This window comes from Dermacentor variabilis, chromosome 2, assembly GCF_050947875.1.
Source record: "Dermacentor variabilis isolate Ectoservices chromosome 2, ASM5094787v1, whole genome shotgun sequence".
Taxonomy (NCBI): Eukaryota; Metazoa; Arthropoda; class Arachnida; order Ixodida; family Ixodidae; genus Dermacentor; species Dermacentor variabilis.
Genome location: NC_134569.1, coordinates 132,305,818 through 132,327,712, shown reverse-complemented (window position 1 = coordinate 132,327,712; position 21,895 = coordinate 132,305,818). Strand labels below are relative to the sequence as shown.

General features: G+C 50.3%; 1 protein-coding gene across 1 annotated transcript in view; it reads right to left on the bottom strand.

The window, feature by feature from the left end:
* Positions 1–21,895, bottom strand: part of Pgant5 (polypeptide N-acetylgalactosaminyltransferase 5) — a 388,718-nt gene that overhangs the window by 295,140 nt on the left and 71,683 nt on the right. Inside the window, exon 2 of the mRNA XM_075682004.1 lies at positions 15,476–15,533. The gene's annotated coding sequence lies outside the window, so the exon portion shown is untranslated. The remainder of the gene's footprint in view (positions 1–15,475; positions 15,534–21,895) is intronic.

Below are 21,895 nucleotides of genomic sequence, written 5' to 3'. Positions count from 1 at the left end.
ATTTTTTTTTTTGTCTTTAGGAAAAAAAATTAACAAGATATACCGATACGCCGTTTTTATGAAACATGGATGCAGAAAATAAAATTTAAGAAAGAAAGGAATTCGGAAATGTACGAGGGCCTGAGGCAAATGAAGAAATTAAACGTAGATAGACGCCGATCATGCGAAACGATGGATGAGTGTGAGTGAGTGAGTGAGTGAGTGAGTGAGTGAGTGAGTGAGTGAGTGAGTGAGTGAGTGAGTGAGTGAGTGAGTGAGTGAGTGAGTGAGTGAGTGAGGTGAGTGAGTGAAACAAGGAATATTAGATACACCGACCGACCGATCAGGATAAACGACCCAAAGCAAAAGTGTTGGTTCGAGCTACAGTTGGCGACCCGAGGCAATGGATTAACAGCACAACTATACAGACGACAAGGACAAAGAAAGCGACAGGACGAGCGGTACCCGGAGCTGCCCCGTAGCAACACAGGTATGTATATATGTGCAAAATGCATGCGCATATAGTGCTCGTGTTTTCGACCACCTAATGTTCCATTATAGTGCGCACGAGTAGGTCAGATCATGAACGTTTCAGCCGAAGATTGCACCCGTCCCCCTCGAGCTTATCCGCAGAACGCCACAACGAAGATGGCAAGGAGGAAAAACAAATAAATAAATAAATAAATAAATAAAATATCCAATCCATCAATTTCATATACTCAACATGTAAACTACAACTTATTTACTCATTGTGGATACTAAATGCCTACGAGATAGTCGCACTGAATTCCAGAACACAAACGCCCAAGTTCGGAAATTGGCAAGCCATGTTTATTCCAAGCACCGATCTGTATGGACCCACCGCAGCCTCACTAACGAGCCCAGACGATTGCGAAGTACAACAGCGACGTAATAAAAAAATAGGACACTATATGCACGGTTGGCCCCTGCGATAAAGTAAAACACTCCGCGTAAAACGCCATTTCTTGCATGAGACCAGTCGACGACAACCACATTGTATTCGAGGAAGTAATCGCGACACTACGGCGTTCATTCACCCCACGTCCGGAAGAAAAGCCAATAAGATGATAATAAGTCGATTGACGTGCGCGGCTTGTTTGCGCCAAAAGTTGCAGGCAGGGCCCGGACAAACTCTGCAGCAGGCAACTTCGGCTGAGTTAAGGCAAACGAGAAAGCCAACGATACAGAGAGAACAAGCAGCGCTCCCGCTGCACTTTCGGTTATTTTCCTTTCAAAAGACGTTCACCGGCGCAGAAGAAGCACAGCTGGAGGAACGTTTATAGGAAGCGCGGGCGATAATAACCCAAGAAAAGCGCAAGGGGAACAGAAGAAATTCGGAGAAACTCAAGCGTGGAATCAGCCAATAACCGCGCGGGAAGAAAACAGAGAGAGAGAGAGAAGGTGAGCGAAAAGAAAAGGAAGTAAGACGTCTATCGCAAGCTACAGCTGCAGAGTTGCAGAAATCAGGCGCATCTGCAGGCCGAAACGGGAAACCATCGATCTAGCGGCAGCAGCAGCAGAAGTATAGAACATCTCTTCGTCCAGTTACATAACCGCCCCAGCGCGCCAGCCCGATGAAAGGCGCAGCTACAATGCGGTAGCAGAGATGCGGCCGGCCCTGCAGCTTCTGAAGACTCGGGCACACCCAGCAGCGTCGACGTCGTCCGTGCAGCCGCGATAAAGACGAGACCCGAGCGCTGAACGCGATCGGGAAGGCGCCCGTGCACCTCGGCCCAAACGCCAGGATGCCGGGGCGTAACACGATTTGGACAGGCCTAGGACGAAAGACGCGCAGGACAGAGATAGAGAGAGGGAGCCGAAGAGAAATATAATCATCAGAAGTGAAGCCGACACGATAAAAGGAAGAGTCGCGAGCGCGCGGGTGAACAGCTGGAGGAACGCTTCAATTTTCGTTCCTCCGGACCGGTGGGCCCGCGCGCGCTTTTTTTTTTTTTTTCACGCTCTCGCTTCACAGCTGCCTGCCAGCGCAGTTCCCGAATTCGAAGCACGTCGCCGCGGAACAGACGGCGGCGCGAAGCCGCATGTGTGCACCAGTCGCTTTCACGGGAGTTGGCAACAAGCACGTCGCCGAAAGCACCGTATACAGAGGAAACGTGCGTGGCCAGAGAGAGAGAGAGAGAGAGAGAGAGAGAGAGAGAGAAAGAGAGAGAGAGAGGTTTATTTCATTCTGGCCCCCTGTGCGGGCCTACTGGGCGTATTAGGGTGGTGGTGGTGAGAGGATGCTGGAAACGGGGTTGAAGACCGCGACGTTGGTGGCGTCGACTCTTGATTGGGCTCGGTCCGGCTGATACTCGCCTCGGTGTCAATGAGGGAAACTTGAAGGTGTTGAGCATGTCGCGAAGCCACATTACAGTATAGGCATGGCTGTGACGCTGACGGCGAGGGGGCTAATTAGCCGTTGATTAAGATGGAATAGAAGCAACGCCGTACGAGCACGAGTCGCTCTCGGGCGCAAGTTTTCTAGCCGTTGGTATCTGCAGACAATCGCTGTACTTCGGCTATAGCATGCAGGCACGAAGTAGTATCCGTCGCTCAGGATCTACGCTATTGTCGGCCTACCTAGCTTGCAATAACAGTGGTTGTTAGCACTATCTCCTGCAACAAGTCTATCCCGTTTGAAATATTGTACAATTCGCATTCTCAATCAGTGCAGTTCGCATAGGAATGGGTAGCCCTTATTGTCACGTATGTTGTAAACGTTGAGGAGGACGTCGGGTTGAAAACTTCGGAGGTTTATTTACATTATTTACAGAGAGAGTCAATTAACACTCATAAAGTCATTACGGGCCGGCAGCAACTCGGACGCTGCGGCCCGTGGCAAGAAGCTCAAAAGAGATGAATCAAGGAATGCTCTACGAATGCTCCCCTGCTGCTCCCAGTCTGCGTCTTTTAAGCCCTTCGGTGTCTCGAAGACACATCACGTTCGGCCAGTGGGAGAGCCCGCTCCGGTGACGCCATTTTCGGCCAATCGGCGAGGGCTTACTTCTCCCTGCGGTCTTGCCTTGCTGACTTGCAATGCGCCGTCACAATAGATGGATTGGGGCGACGCTGTCAGGTTTTCACGGCGCATTACAGCCGTCTTGCTTCGGGACCCACTTTACCCACAACAGTGCCAGGCTCTCGCTTCACTTTCTGGAAGAGTCTAGCAGTGAATAGCTCCACCTGCGGCACACGAAGTGGGGGCCGCCAACTTGTTTGCACGTGCCGCGCCCCAGGAATGTGGTATCCGTGTTTCGGCGCTCCTGAATTAGCTGTGGTGCGATTCGATGTGGTCTGGTGAACTCGAAGTAGGCTCAGGAAACAGTCCGGTATCTAACAATGTCAATCTATAGCCACCATAGCTAGTACTCCGCACGGATAGTCTCCACGGGCTACAGTTGCTACGGCCGGCGTTCGTCACGGACGGAATTCTAACGGCCGGTAGCCGACCTATAGCTAACGGCCTATAGCTTATAAAACCGTTGGTGTTCACGGCCGGTAGTTTTTATGCGGCCGTAGCGTAGACCGTGTTGGTCGCATTGAATCTACACAACTTTTCTAGATTTGACGTATCAAATATATCAGGGACAACCCCAGCGGAAGTGTCCAGATCAATTGGGAGGGCCTGGAATTCTTCACCGAGACCTCTAACTTCAAGCGAGTGCAGCCGTCGTGGTCGTGGTTCGATCCCACAACCTCGTGCTCAAACAGTTTGACACTCTCCCTCCCCCGCAGCATCCCAAGACTCTGGGTACCCAGGCCGCATTGGGTAGGCTCCTCTTGGTTTTAGAGAAGCATCAGGGTTTGAGAACAGGGTCAAACGCAGAGACCGTTCGGTCGAGCGAGGGACGCCGCGCCACTATGGGGGAAATAGGTGCTTGAAAGCAAAATAATAATAAAAGAAAAAAAGAACTTAATTTCTTACAAGGAAAAAAACGAGCAGAATGAATGTTTTGGCAAAAAAGGGGCGAACAGTAAAATGTAATAAACGTAGTCACTGTGTTAGTACTACGAATTAGGTATGCTGTTTTAAGCCAAGGTGCCGTGGGTGGCCCTCGCAGGCGACCCAGGACGGCTTGGGGACCTACGCTAGTTTTCGATCATTGGGCATTGGGTGTACGCGAACGCAAGAACCCAAGACCGACTTGGGTTCCGCGCATGCGCACTTGCGGCCAGCAATTAGCTTGGGTGCCCAAGCCGCTTGGGGACCTAATTCCAAAACTCTCTATTAACTTGGCGGAAAGAAGCACGCACGGAGCAGTTTGCGCAAGCGCGTTTCTACGGCCACATTTGTCAACTGTATACTTACCTTTTCTTTTTTTCTCCTGCCTGTGCGGAGGCGTATGCGCTATATAACATATAGAGAGGCCGCGGCCATCCACCCGCAGCACTCTTCAGTGGGCGGGAAGCCCACGCAACTATGTACACACGTACGTACGCAAGGCCGTATTTCGCGAGCACGAACTGCAAAGAGAGGCCAACACGCGGAGGCGACCGTGACGGGCTTTGTTTTTCTCCGTCGCGCTAATGAGGGGCCACGGCCAGCGCGAGCGTGGCGGCATCGCGGTATCGAACGCGCCGCGCCATCCTGTTCGCGACAGGTCGTTTGTACGCACGAACGAAACAATGCGGCAGTTGACGGTGAAGAGAAAGGGCATTCGGGAGTCGCGCTGCACGACGCCCTGCAGCCACGAGCGAGGCTAATGAGAGGGAAAACGCGGGTTACACGATCTCGGAACCGCGCGCGCGCTAACGACTGTTGTAACGTGCGACGGGAGATGTTCGACTAGTTCGCAGAAACATTAGAGAGAGAAAAAGAAGGAGAGAAAGAGTGTGTGTGTCAAGCGACTTGTACGACACGTGTTTGCGCTCCTGTCTGCCTGGCTCGTTTCGCGTATTACCGGAAAGTTGTCTGACCGGGGATCGAGGTAGCAGACAGCGACGCCAACAAAAGGAAACCGCCCAAGCCTCAACAACGCACCAAATCGATAGCATAAGGGGGAATACAAAAAAAAACGAGCAGGTTTTTCCATACAAGTTAACTTCACTCGTTGGCCGCGTGTAATTAGTTAACCTCTACAGGACGACAAAGTGAAAAAAAAAAGACAAAAAAGGCCACGATGGCTTAAACACACCGCAGTTTCGCTGCTGATTAAAAAAAAAAGGATGACGAGATAAGCTGCAGTTGAACATGTCTGTGGCTGCCCCAAACGCGTAAGGTTCAGTAACAAAAGCCGGTTGCGCGACGACACAAATTCCACCCAGATTTCAGCGAGCCAGCGAACAGATGTAGAGACGTCTCATCTGTCGGTAAAAAACGCCCCAACGTAGGGAATTTCTGATATCTACAACACCGCATTTTGATTAGCGACGGGTGTGGGTGGGCGAGTTAATTTCACGCGTTGGCTATACAAAGTATGGAAAAGCGTTGCGACGAGTAGGGCCGCCAACTGTAGCAACTATTTATTGCGACAGCAATTATATGGACATTCCAGGCGCATTTCTGCCGTCGACGTCGCCGTGAGGTTCCGCATAAAGTCCAAGGGCGACAAAATCGTCGCCGCGCGCCGCATGCTGTATGTGCAAGTCAAAGCGTGCGAGGGTGAGCCGGCGATCGTGGCTCAATATCGCGCACGCAAGTGAGGAAAGCGGGGAGGAAGCGCGCCGTCTTCCGTCGAGCACAAGGCTCCAGGGGAGGGGAGGGAGGAGGAGCGCTCTATTCCGGATGGCCCAGGCGGCCGCGTGCACCAGCCCGAGCCGGTGCATCTTGAAAGAAAACCATCTGCGACGGGGATAGAGTCCGTCCGGTGCTCAGTATTTTCGCGGCTTAGTTCGCGTTGATGCGAGACGCAGCATGAAGGACAATGCGCTCGCTGCTGATGCCATCCTTCCTCTCTCCGGCGCTCTGATAGCGAATTTCTGCGGTAATCGGGTGAGATGTATTCATGTTTGTTTGTGCGCGCGTGACATCATGTTTGTTAATTTAATTAGTAAGTGAATGTTTACTAGTCTATACGGCCGATAAAACTACTATTCTTACTTCGTATAGCTGTCTACTAATTTGCTATCGCAATCGATGCTTCCGCTTTCGTGCGAAACTGCGACTTTTTAATCAAAAGCCCATAGTTCCGAATCCCCCCTTCAAGCGTGGCTTTGGGGTATATACGCGCGGTCTTGAACAACGCCCTTTAGAGCACTGCTACAAAAAAAGAAAAAAAAAACTCGTCAATGTTGTATGTAATCTCTCTCTCTCTCTCTCTCTCTCTCTCTCTCTCTCTCTCTCTCTCTCTCTCTCTCTCTCTCTCTCTCTCTCCGTCAGCATCAGCGTTCATTTAGTCGAACATATCTCTAGTGAAAAGCGCCGGGCACCGACAAATGCGCGCTGAATACCCCATGCGACGAAGTGACAAATTCTACGACAGAACTCTAAACAATCGCGCGCTTTAATGCTGCCGCCAGCAAATGGGCAACAAACGTATCTAGCGAAGGGAAATGAGAACGACTGAAAAAGAAATGTGAAACGTGTCACATTTCTCGCCTGCGAAACCGTCCGTTTAAAGCAGTGTCAGCTCCGCATGTCCCGGCTATCCTAACAGCAGCTTTCGGAACGCCAGTAAGGCGGTCGTCCTTTTACACTATACAACCACGTGCGCGCGCACTTTCATGTCGCTAACAATTGCAACGGCACCAGAAACATGCACCGTGACACACAAGTCCACAATGGTGCAGAAGCAAGCGATCACAGCGCGCTAGAGCGTTAAAACAAGAGCCGTTAATTTTATACTTAAGTCAAACCTGTTGCACCTTTGACGAAGCACACGGCGCCAAATATAACGACCTTTCGATCGCCGTAATACGAAAGAAAAGGAGTTGGCCCACGCCCATGGAAAATACGCCCGTCGCCCCACTTCCCCTTCCCGCCAGATCGGCGAAACGGAGTAGATAAGAGTATACGCTGTTTACGCAAAGGGATCGATACGCACGAGAGATAATTGGAACGGCTCGTGGCGTGGGCAAAGGTGAATTTCTCTTTCCAGGAAAGGGCTTTCCAACTGCGACAGTCATTTGATGCGAGTGTTCTGTTTGACTGGTTTGTTTGGTGGTTACTAAAGTGAAACGCGGTTTGTTTCGCTTTCCATGTAGTACATCAAATGAGAGTGAGCGTGCATATAGCATGCGACGTCGTTTCAAGTAAACTTCAGCTCGTGTAATCGGAACTCGTCTACTGCTTCATTCCATGTGTGCGTGTCAATGTGACCCGCAGTCGCACATGCAATAAGGGGACCAACCTGGGGGAGCCGAATGCAGATGCTAGCTCCCGCCTTGTTCCTCGGAATATATCGTTCAGGTGGCCGTGATGTGTCCACTAGGGATGCCTTATGGTGTCCATGGCAGCGGAATCAACCTTATAGCAACCGTGCCCACAACTGCCTTCCGTTCACCCATGGCCGCCATTTCATCCATACAGATACTCAGCGAAATCACTCATATAAAAATTCGCTTAAATAACAGCGCACGTCTCTCATGACCTTGTAGAGCTTACGTGTGTGTGCGTGTGTGTGCGTGTGTGTGCGCGTGTGCGTGCGTGTGCGTGTGTGCGTGCGTGCGTGCACGCGTGTTCACACCTTGCAAAAATCTAGGGTGACAGTCAATTTCATCTAAACAAAGTGCGTATAAGCACACTGCTTCATGAAAAGACAACACCCTTCCCTTAACAACTTCTGTAAGGGCTGGAGCAAGGTTAGGTTGTTGCAACGATGCATTCCAGGCACGACAACGTATCGTTTCTTAATTGAATAACGACCTACACAACACAAAGGAACCTGCTACTATTACGCACCCAGCTAGGAACCCATCCCATTCGGTTCGCATGCCGTATGCTCAGACGTATACCCGTGCGTAAAAAAAAAAGAAAGCTACTTAATTGTAACATAACAAAGCGCAATTGATATATATCGCTGCGCATCTCAAAAACGTCGCTATTTCACGAATGCATGCTAAAGCGCCCTCAGGAACGAACATGTTTGAAAGTGCCAAGTTTTTCCGCAGCGATCGAAATGTAGCGAGAAATCTCAATAGGCAGCCTAAAAGTGCCCCTGAGACGACGGTTGTCGGTTTAACCATGCCAGATTTTCCAATTTCGTTCTTTTCTTTTCTTCCTTCCGCTGTTCGCTTTCCTTCCTTTATTCCCTGTAGCGCAAAAAAACACGAGGACGTAGAAGAAAAAACAGATACACACAGGCGCTAACTACACCCACAACGAATCATCTCCTAAATACGAAGCTACGCGACATACAGATACCCTTGAAGATTGAGGCTTACAGCGTTTTATAGAGCGTCGACGCTTTCGGAGATATCACTCTGGCGGCTTCATCCTCCGGTGCTAGCCGGAAGACTTTACGTATGCCAGGGAAAGCTGCTCTGGCCTGGGTCCTCTCAATTTACACCAACAAGCCGAAACGTTACACCAACAAGCCCAAATATCTACACCGATTGATTCCCATGCTTCTTCGTTTATTTCTTTCGTCAACGATGAGCACTATTCGGCGCTCCTGAGTTGAAACTGGAAAGTGAGCAGCAGTAGCTCGTGTATACATACATTGCGTGCGTGTTTGACGTCGTCTCGAATCTTAATTTCACAAAGTGGCTTCGTGTAGACGGCCCCAGACTGAGGTACACGATCGATCGCGCTGAAGTCACGCGCGTTCCCGCGCAGGCGGACGGCTTTCTCGCAGTGCGCGCCGCTGCTGCGGCAAAGCAAGACGAAGCGGCAGCCCGAGACGAACGGCGGCTTCCTCCGGAATTTCTTTGAGAATCATTGATTTCATCAATAACTTGATGGAACTTGAGAATATCGGGGATCAGACTACTCGGAGCTTCATACTCATCTCTTTAGCGCTTGCACGCGCCCTTCGCGTCTCGTGCCATGTCCCCTTATAGCGGTAACGCTAAATTAACGTAAGATACTGTCACGCTGCAGTGACGGTGAAGAACAAGACATAGTGCCCCAAAAGTGTGAGTCAAATAATATAAATATCTATGGGCGAACATGGCGTCCAAAAGAGAAAAGAAAAACGACGATGCGCTCAAATTATAACGATATATCGGCGAGCAGAGTTGTTTGTCGTCGAATCTACCTATTAGGCGTCGAATCTAAACTCGAGGATCAAATCTGGGCGCTATTTACACACGCGTGTACCCACACATTTCAGAATATTCGCTGGTGCTCACGTATACGTGAATTCGAAGATGCATGCAGCACTATTCGCGTCGCGCGCGGAGTACCATTAGAGAAAACCATGCAACACTCTGTCGGTACGCAATCGGCGGCGTATATATATATATATATATATATATATATGAGCAAGGCTGCAAGGTAAACTGAACATGCATTTAATTTCAAGTTCCGACCGGTATAGACCGATCTTCATCAGGGTTAACAACAACATCAATACGTTATCACTGGCGTCAAGCTTGACGTCTCAAAGCTGCGCGACCGGCCGCGATGGACGCTGAACCACCAAGTGTCAGACTCCCGGTCGACTCCGACTACCGCAGATTCATTAACGTTACGCGCGCGCATATGCCAAAACACACGCCGCGCCGGTTCCTTTCACTCGGACCTCCTATCGGAAAGCGGCAGCCGCGAATCGAAACCACCACCTCGTGCATAGCGGCAGGAAACGGTGCAGTGTCGGCACCATGAGCGAACTCCTCGGATGCTTATGCAGTCGTTATCTATACCGCATAAAACGGTCCGCCAAACGCCTGAAATTCACTTAAGGGGCCGCGATAATCTCAGAGGGCCGCTTTCTGCGGTCCGCAATTTGAGGCTATACAGGCGCGCGCAGCGTACCAACCCTTTTCTCGTGCTCCAGTCTATTATAACGCTAAATCGCTGCAGCACCGTAGACGCTAAGGCAGGCGCCAGGTAGCCAAAGTGCCTTATATACGACGGCAGCGGGTTGTAATTGATTGGCACCGACGCTGCACATTACTGACATTCCATGTGGCGCCAACTTGAAAAAAAAAATAAGAAAGAAAGCCATCTATAAAGAGAGAGAACTATCTATATAAAAAATCAAAACTATCTATAAATGAAAATATAGACTCGGCTACTGGCTCGGTATTGCTTGAACTGCTTGAACAGTTTACGGCCATTCTATTCTATTGAACTCGACTACGAAGCAACTACTTTGAGCGATCGAGGCTCTAGATCAAATGAGAAGACGACATACCTCACCTTTTTTTTTTTTTTTTTTTTTTGTAATGGAAGATTAAACTGTAGTATCAGTCGCGTTCTCACTAGCTGGTGCACGTACGTGCTCCGGCCAATCTCTGAAACCTTGTTTTTTGCGCGCTGATAATAACTATATACTCCGTTTCAAAAAAAAAAAAGTGCAAGTTGAGTTGATGGTACATACAGACAGCGCCGGCAGATCAGAATCTCGATACCGCAGTCCTTCCGCGAAGCGTGTACCTAGCTCCACGTCGCGGCTTCGTCTCTTCAGCTCCGAGGACCGTCTCGAAGACCGTCTCGAGTACCAGGGCACGCAAGCTTCCAGCCCAATACGCGTCTATCGTGAAGCGGAGTATACTTTAGTTCACGGTGCTGTAACTTCAATACCTCTGCTGCACGGTTCTCTCCGAAGGCATACGATAAATAAGAGACGCGCGTGACCTTCTCTAACGTAACGGGCGAAGCAACGAATGCGACGGCAACACGTTAGGCTATTACGCGAAGTGTAAGGCTCGTAGCTGTAGAGGCAGGATGAACTGAAGTAAACGTAAGCTATAAAAAAAAACGAGCTATTGTGCTAGGAACCTTCCGTTTGAGTCGTGCCACCGAACAATTTCATTTATGCTTACTGATTAAAGCCCACATTCTTTCTTAGCGACTTTACCACCATTCCGTATCGGGTACGTTTCAAATTTCTTACCTGGGCCGACGCCGGAGGTATAGTGCACAGCCGCGCCAAGATAATCACACCATTTTCAGGTTTGGGCTCTGTTATTGTTTCGCACTTCTAATACGCAATTGTGAGAAGATTTAAGACAGAACGCGCGTGCTATCGGTGTTTCGTTTCGTGACATTTGTTCGCGGGCTGCCAGTCTCAAAATCGCGAGGAAAAATTTTGTCAATAGTGTAATAAGACTCGGTATGAGCAACCTTAGTGACAAAAGGGTGCGGCAATATAACCCGCATACATACTGCATGGCATATAGCATACGTATAGCTATACGGAATATCACGGCGACGACGGCAAGAAAATTCGCTAGGAGTGCCCATCTAATACGCTATCGGAACAAGAAAGAACGATAGAATGCAAGTAGCAAACAGACGCGAGCTGCTTCACGAATACCGTTTAAGGTCCGCGAACGAAGGGACGCACATACACACACGCACGCACGCCACAGCGGCGTCCACTGTCCAGCCGGGGAAGCTCGCTCGAAGGCAGGCGCAGCCCCGCGGCGTGGTTTACACAAGGCGCGAGGAGCGCGCGATCGGCGAGAAAGGAGAAGGTTCTCGCGATGGGTAAACACAGCTGCGCATCGCCGCGCGCGTGCGCGGCCACAGCATCGCGGCGTTTATGGTACGCTGCGCCCCGGTCGAACGCCACGCGGAGAGAAACAACTGGGTCGCACTGTGCGAGCTGCGGAGTCATGGCGGCGCTTACTTTACGTGGCTCTATTTCCATTTCGCCCCGAGGACGACGCGCTGTGCTCGAGCCGCATGCGCGGGCGAAACGAAAGGCCGTGCCGTACTCGAGGCAGGCCAAAGCCTTTGGGCTGGCAGGGCACGCAGCGTATGCACAACGGGCTTCACGCAACGCTTGCGCATGAGGGGGGAGGGAGAGACGGCGGCCCTCATTCCTTAACGACGCGTGCAGCATCGGAAGGCACGTACTATTATTATACGCAGACGTGGCTACAGTCCCGGTTACGCGACGAACTTGACCCTTTTCTCCGGTCAACCTCGCGAGCACGGGCAGGGGCGCGCGGCAGCCCAAGCTCGTTGGGTGTTACGAGCGAGCGCGTCGCTTATTCGTGATGCCACGTACAGGGCGTTTCGGCGAACACTTTCGAGGATTCTTAAAGGTTGCCTGCGGCTGGGGTTAGCACAGTTCTAGTTCGTGAGGTGGTGTACTCGAAGCCGCGGACAATACTTTGCAAAACAATTGAGATGCAAAATCAACGAATTAATAAAAATTCACTAATTAAGTTTTTAACTAATTACCTTATGGCCCATATTGCAATTTACAAATTATAGCAATAGAGTTCGCAAGGCGAATCTACTTGGAACGAATTTTCAAGATCCAGTTTCGATATATAAATTCCCGAACTTTGCGGAGAAATGCATTGGCGTTCTAGTTAATTTGTTAACAAAACATCGTTTCATGCGCTGATGCACACAAGTAACTGGAATGCCAATGCATTTCTCCGTAAAGTTCTGGAGTTTATATCTCGAAACTGTGTCATCTTGGAAATTCGTTCCAAGTTGATCCGCCAATTGCGGACTCCACGGCTAGAACTGGTAAATTGCAATATGGGCCATAAGGTTCTTAGTTAAAGAAATAATTAATTGGTGTTTTTAATTACACGATTATGCATTTCCTTTTTTCTTTTTTGCAAGTACTCTCCGCAGCTTCGAGTAGACCAGTTCATGAACTAGAATTGTGCTATCTGCCACATGCAACCTTTTAAAAAATTTTTTTTAAACATTCACTGAAACACCCTGTATACGGTGGCACATAACCCGAAAGTATTAAGCAGCGACTTCGCTGCTCCAAGACGCGCATCACGTGAACAAGCATCCGCGCAAATAGTGAACTCGGATACAGTGACGTCATGCTCTTAACTGAATAATAGCGAAATCCGATTACCCTTGTTGATATATAGCATACGCGCACTGCCTGCATCGAACTGAACGAGAAATCGATTGGAGTCGACCCGATCGCAAACCGCTTTCCCAACGACGCTTAGCTCTCTCGCAGCACGCAGTGCAAGTAGCACGTAAGGGCGCCCGAATTGTCTACGACTTCTTGCGCAACTAAAGTTGCCCTTCTCGACCTTGAACGAAACTAGCGATCTAGTCCTCGATGACTTTTCCTTTCAAGCTCGAGTCACGAGATCCTATGCGCAAGCGCCTTGCGCGGTCTGAAGAACGTACACTCGGCAAACACCCTTTCCTTAATGAGATACTGCTGGCCGAAATTCCATTAACTGAAACTCGCTGTACAAACACGCTGAGCATGACACTGGACACCCGGCTAGAGCATACCTGGACGTCTTTCGGTACTTATTTTTTCGGAGATATTATAAAAACGGAATAACTTGGATGGTGTACTGAAGGATCTAGCTGCCAGCCGACGAGTTTGCTAAATAAATGCATAATCACATGATACATGTTCTGTATTTCTCGCAAATTGCTTTTACCGTTAGCTTCGAATGGGATTATTTTTCTAGAGTTTTTTGTTCCTGTATTTGTTGCGTACTCTTACATGTAGTTCTCGTGTAACAAATGTGTCATCTCTTATATTTGACACCGCAGTAAATATATAATGTTTTTTTCAGGGCACTTGGTTCCATATTTCAGCCAAAAAAAAAAAAGGGGGGGGGCTCTCCCGCGTTTTGTCATTGGTTAAAAAAGCGTCATGAAACAAACGCAAAACAAATCCCTTACATAAGCATGATGGGTCCGACCATATTGATCAACTTAATGTACCGAACGAACCATATCGCGGCCTGCAGTTCCGTTGTGGAAGAACAATAAGCAACTTTTTGAAAAAACGCAGTGTCAGTGCATACCATCTTGTTTTGAAGTCTTTTACAATGCTCTTAACTACGTACAAGTGCGGCTCGGCGTGCACAGGGCAATTAAGAATATCTGTAACTAGACACACATTTTTCAGACTTTCTATGTCACCCGCCAGTGCACAGGAAAGTAGTACATTTCGGTGACAGAACGCCGTCATTATCATAAAGCGTTGGGACAGTTCTTCCACTATCCTTTTAAAATTTCTGCCGTTCTTTATGGCAAGCAGTCGATGCACATTACAACCAACGCATTAGCTACGTTTACATAAACCCGGCCGACACACAGTCGTGTCGAGTTTGGCTTGCCGAGTCGAAATCGGATCACCGGGTTCGTGCAAACGCTAGGAGGTCGGGTCGTTGGAGCGACGGGGCGGGTTAGGTCAGGCCAAGTTCCGCCTACAAGAGGTGGAATGAGTCGTTGGACCCCGCGGGCAAAATCCGTGTATACGTGGTCAGGTCGGCCTACGTCATCACGACTTCCGACTCGACCCTCTTTGGCGTCGACTTTACGCAAACGTGGCTACACGAAACATCAACGCTATAGGTGAACGAATTGGGGGCGTGCTTGTGAGTGGGCTAGTTCCACCAGCTTCCTCCGTGTCAGCCTCGACAAAGAGTGTATTTTACATCCGCGTAGGAGTCGGCTCGACACAAGTGCCAAACAAAAGCCTTCTCCACGGTCAAATAATGTCTAGAGCTATCTTGCTCGGTGCCTATCGCGTCTCAATTCGACACACACAAGATTATGGGCCCGACGCGTCCCCGAATTTCGCGCCATGACGTATGTTTAAGTCACGTACGTAGCACCAAGCGGTAAACGCGGAAATGGTGGAGAAATACTGCTCGACAGGGCGCCAACGCTTCCATCTACTTCGGGGTTATGCAAGAGCGTTTCAATTAATTTCGGCCAAACCTTAAACATATGCCCGCGAATACACGCAAAATTGCCGCGCGACCATGGCCGCACGAGGCACAATGCGTGTATTCGCGGACCTCTTTCACACTCTGAAAAGCACTTTCACGTGGCACGTATTGGGCAACAGAAAGCTGTATCGGGAGTTTTTCACGTTGCTCTACAATTTTCTCATTGACACTTTTCATCTAATTGTAACGTTTGAGAAGTTGGTTAACGGATAAAGTCTAATTAGCTAATTAGGCGGAATGCAAAAATTCACCTGAGTATCTCCAAGCGACGGCAAACAGCATTACCTTCGTTCGGTCCATCCACGTAGCATTTGCATATCTTTAAAGTTTACCTCGAGCTAAGCGACACACCCTGCATATACCCAGTTGGCGGAGTGAGCGCGACAGCCGATTTTCTGTCAACACAGGCTGTTGAACGCTGCTCAACCATGCAATGGCTTCTGCACACGAATGCAATGTATATGGAGCTTAATACAACGCCGATCAACAGTATTTTTTACAAACGCCCAGAACGCCTAAAAGATCGTTCATAGACGTCAGTGCCGGTCATCGCGGGACCAGAATAATTTCGTGTTTGAGCGTTGCGCTTCAAGTCGCTACGTGGTAAATTTATCGTGCAGCGTCACGATTACAAATTCTAGGCAGTGAGCACATAGGCTACCCAGTGGCATTCAGCAAACACGGAAGATCGAGGTCGAAGGAAATCAACTGGTAGAAGATATCATGCACTCACCCACTTCGCCGATCCTTCCAGTATACGTTGACACGGCAAGCGTCGCCTGCTGAAAGACCTGAAAACGCAAGAAATTGGAGAAGCTTGATAAGACAACCCCAAGCAGCCAAATTCGTCGACCCAGTTGCATTCGTAGCCACCGGGATAAGGCACTTATTGCGAAGAACGCTGTCGTGAGTTTCCCCAGTGGTGCATGTAAAATGTGACTGCGCGCACGCACGCACATGCACGCGCACACGTTGAGTACCACCGGTCAAAACTGTAATGGTGTATTGAAATAGCAAGCTACCGGTTCGTGCGATTTCTCGAGGAAGCCGGCGGAAAGACTGCAGCGGAAGTTAGGTGGTACGGGCTACTTTATACACAGACGGCCACAACCCCGCATATGCGGCTCAACTATTTGCGTGCCCCCGTGTGACGTACGCAGAGTCGCACTGAGTGACGTAGTGCCGAATATTCGGCGAGTTGAGGCACGCCGCGCCTTCATTGATCGAGTTTCATTTACCGGATGAAACGACGTTGTCGTGGAATGCAAAGCGTTGCGTGTGCAAAGGCTCGCGTTACCGCGGCTACGCGCATGCAGCTTTGCGTGCTGTGAGAGACGCCCCGCGTAACAAAGGGAAACGTTGTAATTCAAGGCCGAAAGTTATTAAACTTGATTCGTGCAACAAACGGCCACCTCCCTTCGCGTCTCTTGCAGCGAGCCTGAAACGCAGGGCGAACAAGCACTGTCGTGTCTTGTCCCTCGCAGTGCCTGCACACGGCAAGGGAGAAGTAGGCTCGATCCCGGCCGCAACCACAAGCCTCCACCGCGAAACCACCTGCCTTTACTTTCTTTCTTGCTTGCTTGCTTTTTTTTTTTTTAATCACGAGCGATTTGTTACCGGAGGCAGGTCCACAATGTGCTACAGAAACCTAGCAAGCCCCGATCGTTGTGTAGCAGTATGAAACGTGACACAAAAGCGTCCGCTTGAACAGCACGAGCGGACCAGCGCGCTGGCGAAATCCCCCAGCTTCGTCAACACCACCGCAACAAAAGAAGTTGAGGGGAAAAAAAGAAGAAGAAATAAAGATAGATCCGCGAGACGAAATAAAACCAACCAGAGACGCGCGCGCCGCGCACGTACAAACACGCACACCGCACTCGGTGCAGACACGTCAAAGCGGCGGCGAGTGAAAAATGGTCCCGGAGACCAGAAACCGCAGCACGCGTCGTCGTCGCCGCCGCCGCGCCGCGGGCGCCCGACCTATAGAAATCCGCCCGCGCCGAGCCGCGGATTCATACTTCAATCGCGCGCGGATTCTCCTCCACTTTGTCGCCTCGCCAGGCGCGGTGCGCCACGTACAAACGCGCGTTGAGCGCGGAGCCGCCTTCCACGGCTCCGACCCCTCGCCGAACAGCTTTCGCACGACGTGCCAGCCAACCGACTACAGCCGGAGAGACGTCAGTTACATCGAATCGAAAACGGTGACTCATCTGCCTGTGCCCGCCTCTTCTGTCTCTCCCCCCCCCCCCTCCTCTGCGCTGACAGGTGCCCGTCGTCGCGACTTGTCAACACAGCGAAGTGCATCGTTTTTCCTCCTAATGATCACCCAATCCGAAAACGCCTCGCCTAATGGATTTCTCGCGCGACAATGAGCGAGAATTCCGTTTGTCTGGCATTTCTTCTTTCCAATTTTCTTCCTTTCCTACCATGGAATGAGGCAAAGGCATGTCGTCGTCGTCGTCGTGGAGTGTGAGGCGGGATATAAGCTCGCGTCTGTAAATGCACTGACGGTGCCCATCTGAAAGGAACACGGTCCATTGTTACGTTTACGCGCGCGATCATCGACTAGCTTCTTTCACAATAGAGTCTCCACTCTTTCCACGGCGCTCGGAGCGCCACGTGACTAACGTTTGGCCTCTAAACAGCCAGCGTCTGAATTATGTGCACACATTCGAGGCGAGCGATAGCGAGAGCCGCAAATTGCAAACTGGCGGACTTTCCTCGCACACAGCCCTCATGTATAGTCGGAACACGACGGGGTTGAGAAGAACGGCGGCAGCTTGGACAAGCAGCGCCACCGTTTTGGGGCTCGGTGCGACCAAATAGTGCACATGGAAAGTGGCGTTGGAAGAAAAGGCGCGCGGCGCTATTCAGTAATTCCTGCAGAAAACTTGAAACTTTCTCTTCGTCAGGATGTAGCGAGGATTACTTCTCGCTCCCCTGATAATGCAAGCGAAATCTGGTGGACCATACCCGAACTATACAACGACACTGAACCGCACGCTCACATTCATTCATTCATTCATTCATTCATTCATTCATTCATTCATTCATTCATTCGTAGTGTATGCTGCTTTCCCACCAAATTTGGCGTAGCGTAAGTTTCTGCATATTTGCTTTCTTTTTAATTTGCGATATGAACCAGTTAGCCCAGCAAACGCACTGTTATGCTATGCTTCTCTACATTCTCTTCGAAGCCCTGCTTTTGAAGAGTTGCAATGCAGGCAGTAGGTATATACAGGCAACGCAAGCCTCACCAACACTTCTAGCGGAATAACAGCTCGACCAAGCGACAGTCTCGCTCGTGGCATTGCGTTCGGTTCGACGCAGAACGACGACAGCCAATCGCGGGCAAGAAGCGCGCGTGTCCTGCAATGCGAAAAACTTAAAGATCTAATGTGCTGCTTAATACTACCACCAATTTCAGCCACCTGATAACAAGTCTACAGCAAAAGTGCAATCCATGAGAACACAAATCGCGCCGGCATAAAAGACGGCGCAGGGTATGCAATGGAGTCCGTTTCAGCATCATCTCTACAAAGTAATTTCGTGACGCAACCGGCACTAAATGAGTATAGTATCGAGTTTCGTCCGTTTCGTGGCTGTATACACGAAAAAAAAAAAAAGAACGAAAGAAAGAAACAACAAAGTGAACTGTGAAACAAAGTTTAAAACATAAGGACGAAATGTAGTCCGCCAACACAGCGCGGACGTGTCAAGAAAAGCAATCAGAAAGAAAAAGAAAGCTTAGCCCGCAAGGCGCAGCTCTGCATCATTGATCAACCGGATCAGAGAACCCCGTTCGGACGGTCCGCATCGCAATTTGCTCGAGGCCGCGCACTTCTCCCGAGTTTCCTCGGACTCTAACCCTATATAGGTCTGCGAGACGTCTACTCGAGGAGCTCACGGATGAAAAAGAGAGAGATGGGGGCGAGGGCGAAGTGGGAGTGACGGAGGAGAAGCCTTATCTAAGGAGCGCACACCGCGCGTGAAAACGCAGTCCGAACGCAACGGCACGCAACGGTTCGCGCTCGCTTAGAGAGAGAGTGGGTTCTGGCTAGTCGCGAGCCGCCTGAGATGCGCGATTAGGCAAGCCGCAACCCTCCCATCCCCGAGTTCATTCCGGAAGACGAGGGAAAAGAATTCGCCGACGCGATGCGCGACGGAAATCTTTCACGCGTACGTACAACGGTTGTCTCGAAAGAAACCACGCGCGGGGCACCCCCGTCAGCGAGCGAGCGTGCGGAACACGTCTACGCAGAGAGTTCTCACGAGACACTGAGCGCATTCCGGGGGACTAGTAGCGCATACGTGCCGGAGCCAAAAGGACATGCACACCGCGGACGCGAGCCAGCGTGCCAAGTTAGACCGCGACGGGTGGGAGCAGGGCTGGAGGAGGAGGCCCGGTCGCGCGAAAGGAGCAACCCGACTGGGGAAGAAAGGCGCGGGAACGCCCGGCAACACAAGAGCTGCACCCTAGGAGGACGCGCGCGTTCCGCCGGGGGTGAGCCAGACCCGCGCAGTAATTAGGTTTCCTCGACTCTCCGAATCTCGTTGCGCAAGGGTTGAGGGAGCGCGCACCAAGTAAGCGAATAAGTAAGTAGGTCACAGCACGAACACGGCTGCCTGCGTGACAGAGCGAACAGACGAGGCAGCGAATGAACCAGGCGCGGCTCGTGGCAGCGAGACGTACGAGGTCGAGAGAAAAAAAAAAAAAAAAAACGGAGGACGTCCCCATCCGTCGCAGCAATCGGGTTCTTGTGAGTGAATCAGTAAGCAGGTGAGGACCGTAACCAAAATCAATCTACGGGGTCAAACAAAATAAAACGTCCCCTATACTAGGAGGTGCATACGGATTGGTTTAGCTTGCACCGTAGCGGCAGAAGTTCACCAGAGTCGCCGACCTTATCCCAACACGCCCTCTCGAGTGTTTGCGCCGCTTTTCGAGAAGGTTCTTTCGGTGCTGATTTGCGCGTCTGATTAGCGAGGAGGCCTTCAGAGAGACCCTCGACTCCGCCTAATTTCCTTCCGAGACAAGGAAGTGAGACGCCTGAAACGCCACGCGTATCCGGCGCACGGTTTCCCTCGCGTTCTTTGTCAGCCGCGGCCACAGCGTTGCTTAAAGCAAGGGCCTCCCACACATACGTAAATCTGGTTCACGCGGATGATAACGAGAATAAATTTCGACGAAACACCGATAGGTGGCGTACAGTAAAAAAAAAAGGGGGGGCAAGTAATTTACTACGATAATAACTGACGAGGATCCCACGTAATGGCGAAGGATGACGTAAGAAACAATCTCTTTGAACGTAGGAGGCTAAAGAAACAGAAACAAAGCGACATTGAAATTCGGTTCCACATCCCCGCCCACATCATTCGTACGTCCTCCCAGCCCCCCACCGCCTGCTTCTTTCTTTTTCTGCTAACTTTACGAGAAATAAGTGCCTCTGCTTCAGCAAGCAACTCAGGGCGCACAACAATCAGAAACGGCAATGACAAGCGAAACGTCTTGCGCGCAGAGAAAAACTCTTCGAGTGCAAAGTCGTTCACGCGTAATTTATTACGGTTGTATCAAAAACAAGGAAGAACAAAAATTAAGAAAAAAAAGATCACCAACGCAGCGTACAACCCCTTCTTTCATTATCGCAAACGGAGCGCTGTACGTTAAATGAAAATAAAAGAAATCTCAACAGAACAGTAAGGAACAATGATTTCGCTCGGTCCAGTGAATTCCCAAGTTTTCAATGACAGCACAGCCTTGCTAGCTCATAAAAACGTATTTCCGCAGGTAAGCGCCGACATGCTTTGTAATCACCGGGAACTTCAACAGAAAAAAAAAAAGGAAAGAGCAAAGCTATGCAGAGCCCACACACTCCGGGAATTAATGCTATGCTAAAGTATTCTGCAGCTAGGTGGCTATCTGTACCATTTGGAGTTGCGTGAGGAGTTATCAAATGGCGCAACATGTCCTTGTAAGGTGAGCGAATTGTGTGCGTGACGACAACGGCGGTTGGATCACGACTGATTTCACGAACATACTCTTCCGCCAATGGCACGTGACAGTATGCTCCGACTGGGGCCGACCCACAAGGCCGTGCATCGTCACACGAAGTCTGAACACGGTAGCCGCCGTTAGGGAATAATGGGGGAAACTGGCTCGCTCTCGCACGAAGGAACACTGCATGAATGCTTGTATGCCATATGCGAAGTTACGAACGCTCCAACCGTTTCAAAGCGCTAGAGCGTGCACCTGGTAATTGAGAAGTGTGGCATACGGTTCTCATTATGGAGACCCTGGGTATTGCGTACCCAAAGTTAGAGTACGCAAGCTGCCGGTTCCCGATTCAAATTCCTCCATGGGAGGTGTGATCCAGCCCCCCCCCCCTTCCTTTCTTTCTTTCTTTCTTTTCTTTCTTCTTTTTTTTTTTTTTGAAGAGGCCCGAAACAAGGCGAGACAGGATCGATAAACAACACAAATTGGCTGATAAGAGGCGAAGAATGTTTCGCACTAGACGCACATATTGCAGAGTTAAACGCGGAAGCTGGAAATATCACGCGGAGTCGCGTCACACGCTGTCGCAAACAAGATTTGGCTCACCACCCAGCAGGTTTACAGAGGAGGCGAATGACGAACGGTTACAGAATATGCATGCCTCCTCTAACAAAAGCCTGACTGAATGACGCCAGAATACGCCAGCGCTCTCAGCTAAGCAGCCATGCTTCGGCGGGCGTGATTCGCAACCTGCATCGGCAATATAGTATCCGTAGAAACTACGCAGCTGGCCGCCAACAGGTGAAACCGTGCGGATAAAACTCTCGCAGAGGCCTTTGCAGCATGGCCGTCATCCGCGGATCTCTTTGCGCACAAGACGAGCTAATGAGCGCGTGATGGATCCCCGCCGCGGAACTTAACACTATCAGAATAAAGCCATCTTAGGCACGGCTTTCCCGACGCTTTCGCTATAGGTCCGAGCCTATTTCTGCAAACGTATCCTGACAGGCTGCAAATGAGGTGCCTTCCTATCCTCCTTGCCCCAATTTTCGGCAACAAACGAAATACTGTTAGCTGCCACGAAAAGCTACACCGACAGCTGGCGCGACAGTAACTACACTTGTCTTCCGTTTTGTTGTTATTACTTTAAGCGGTAGGCTC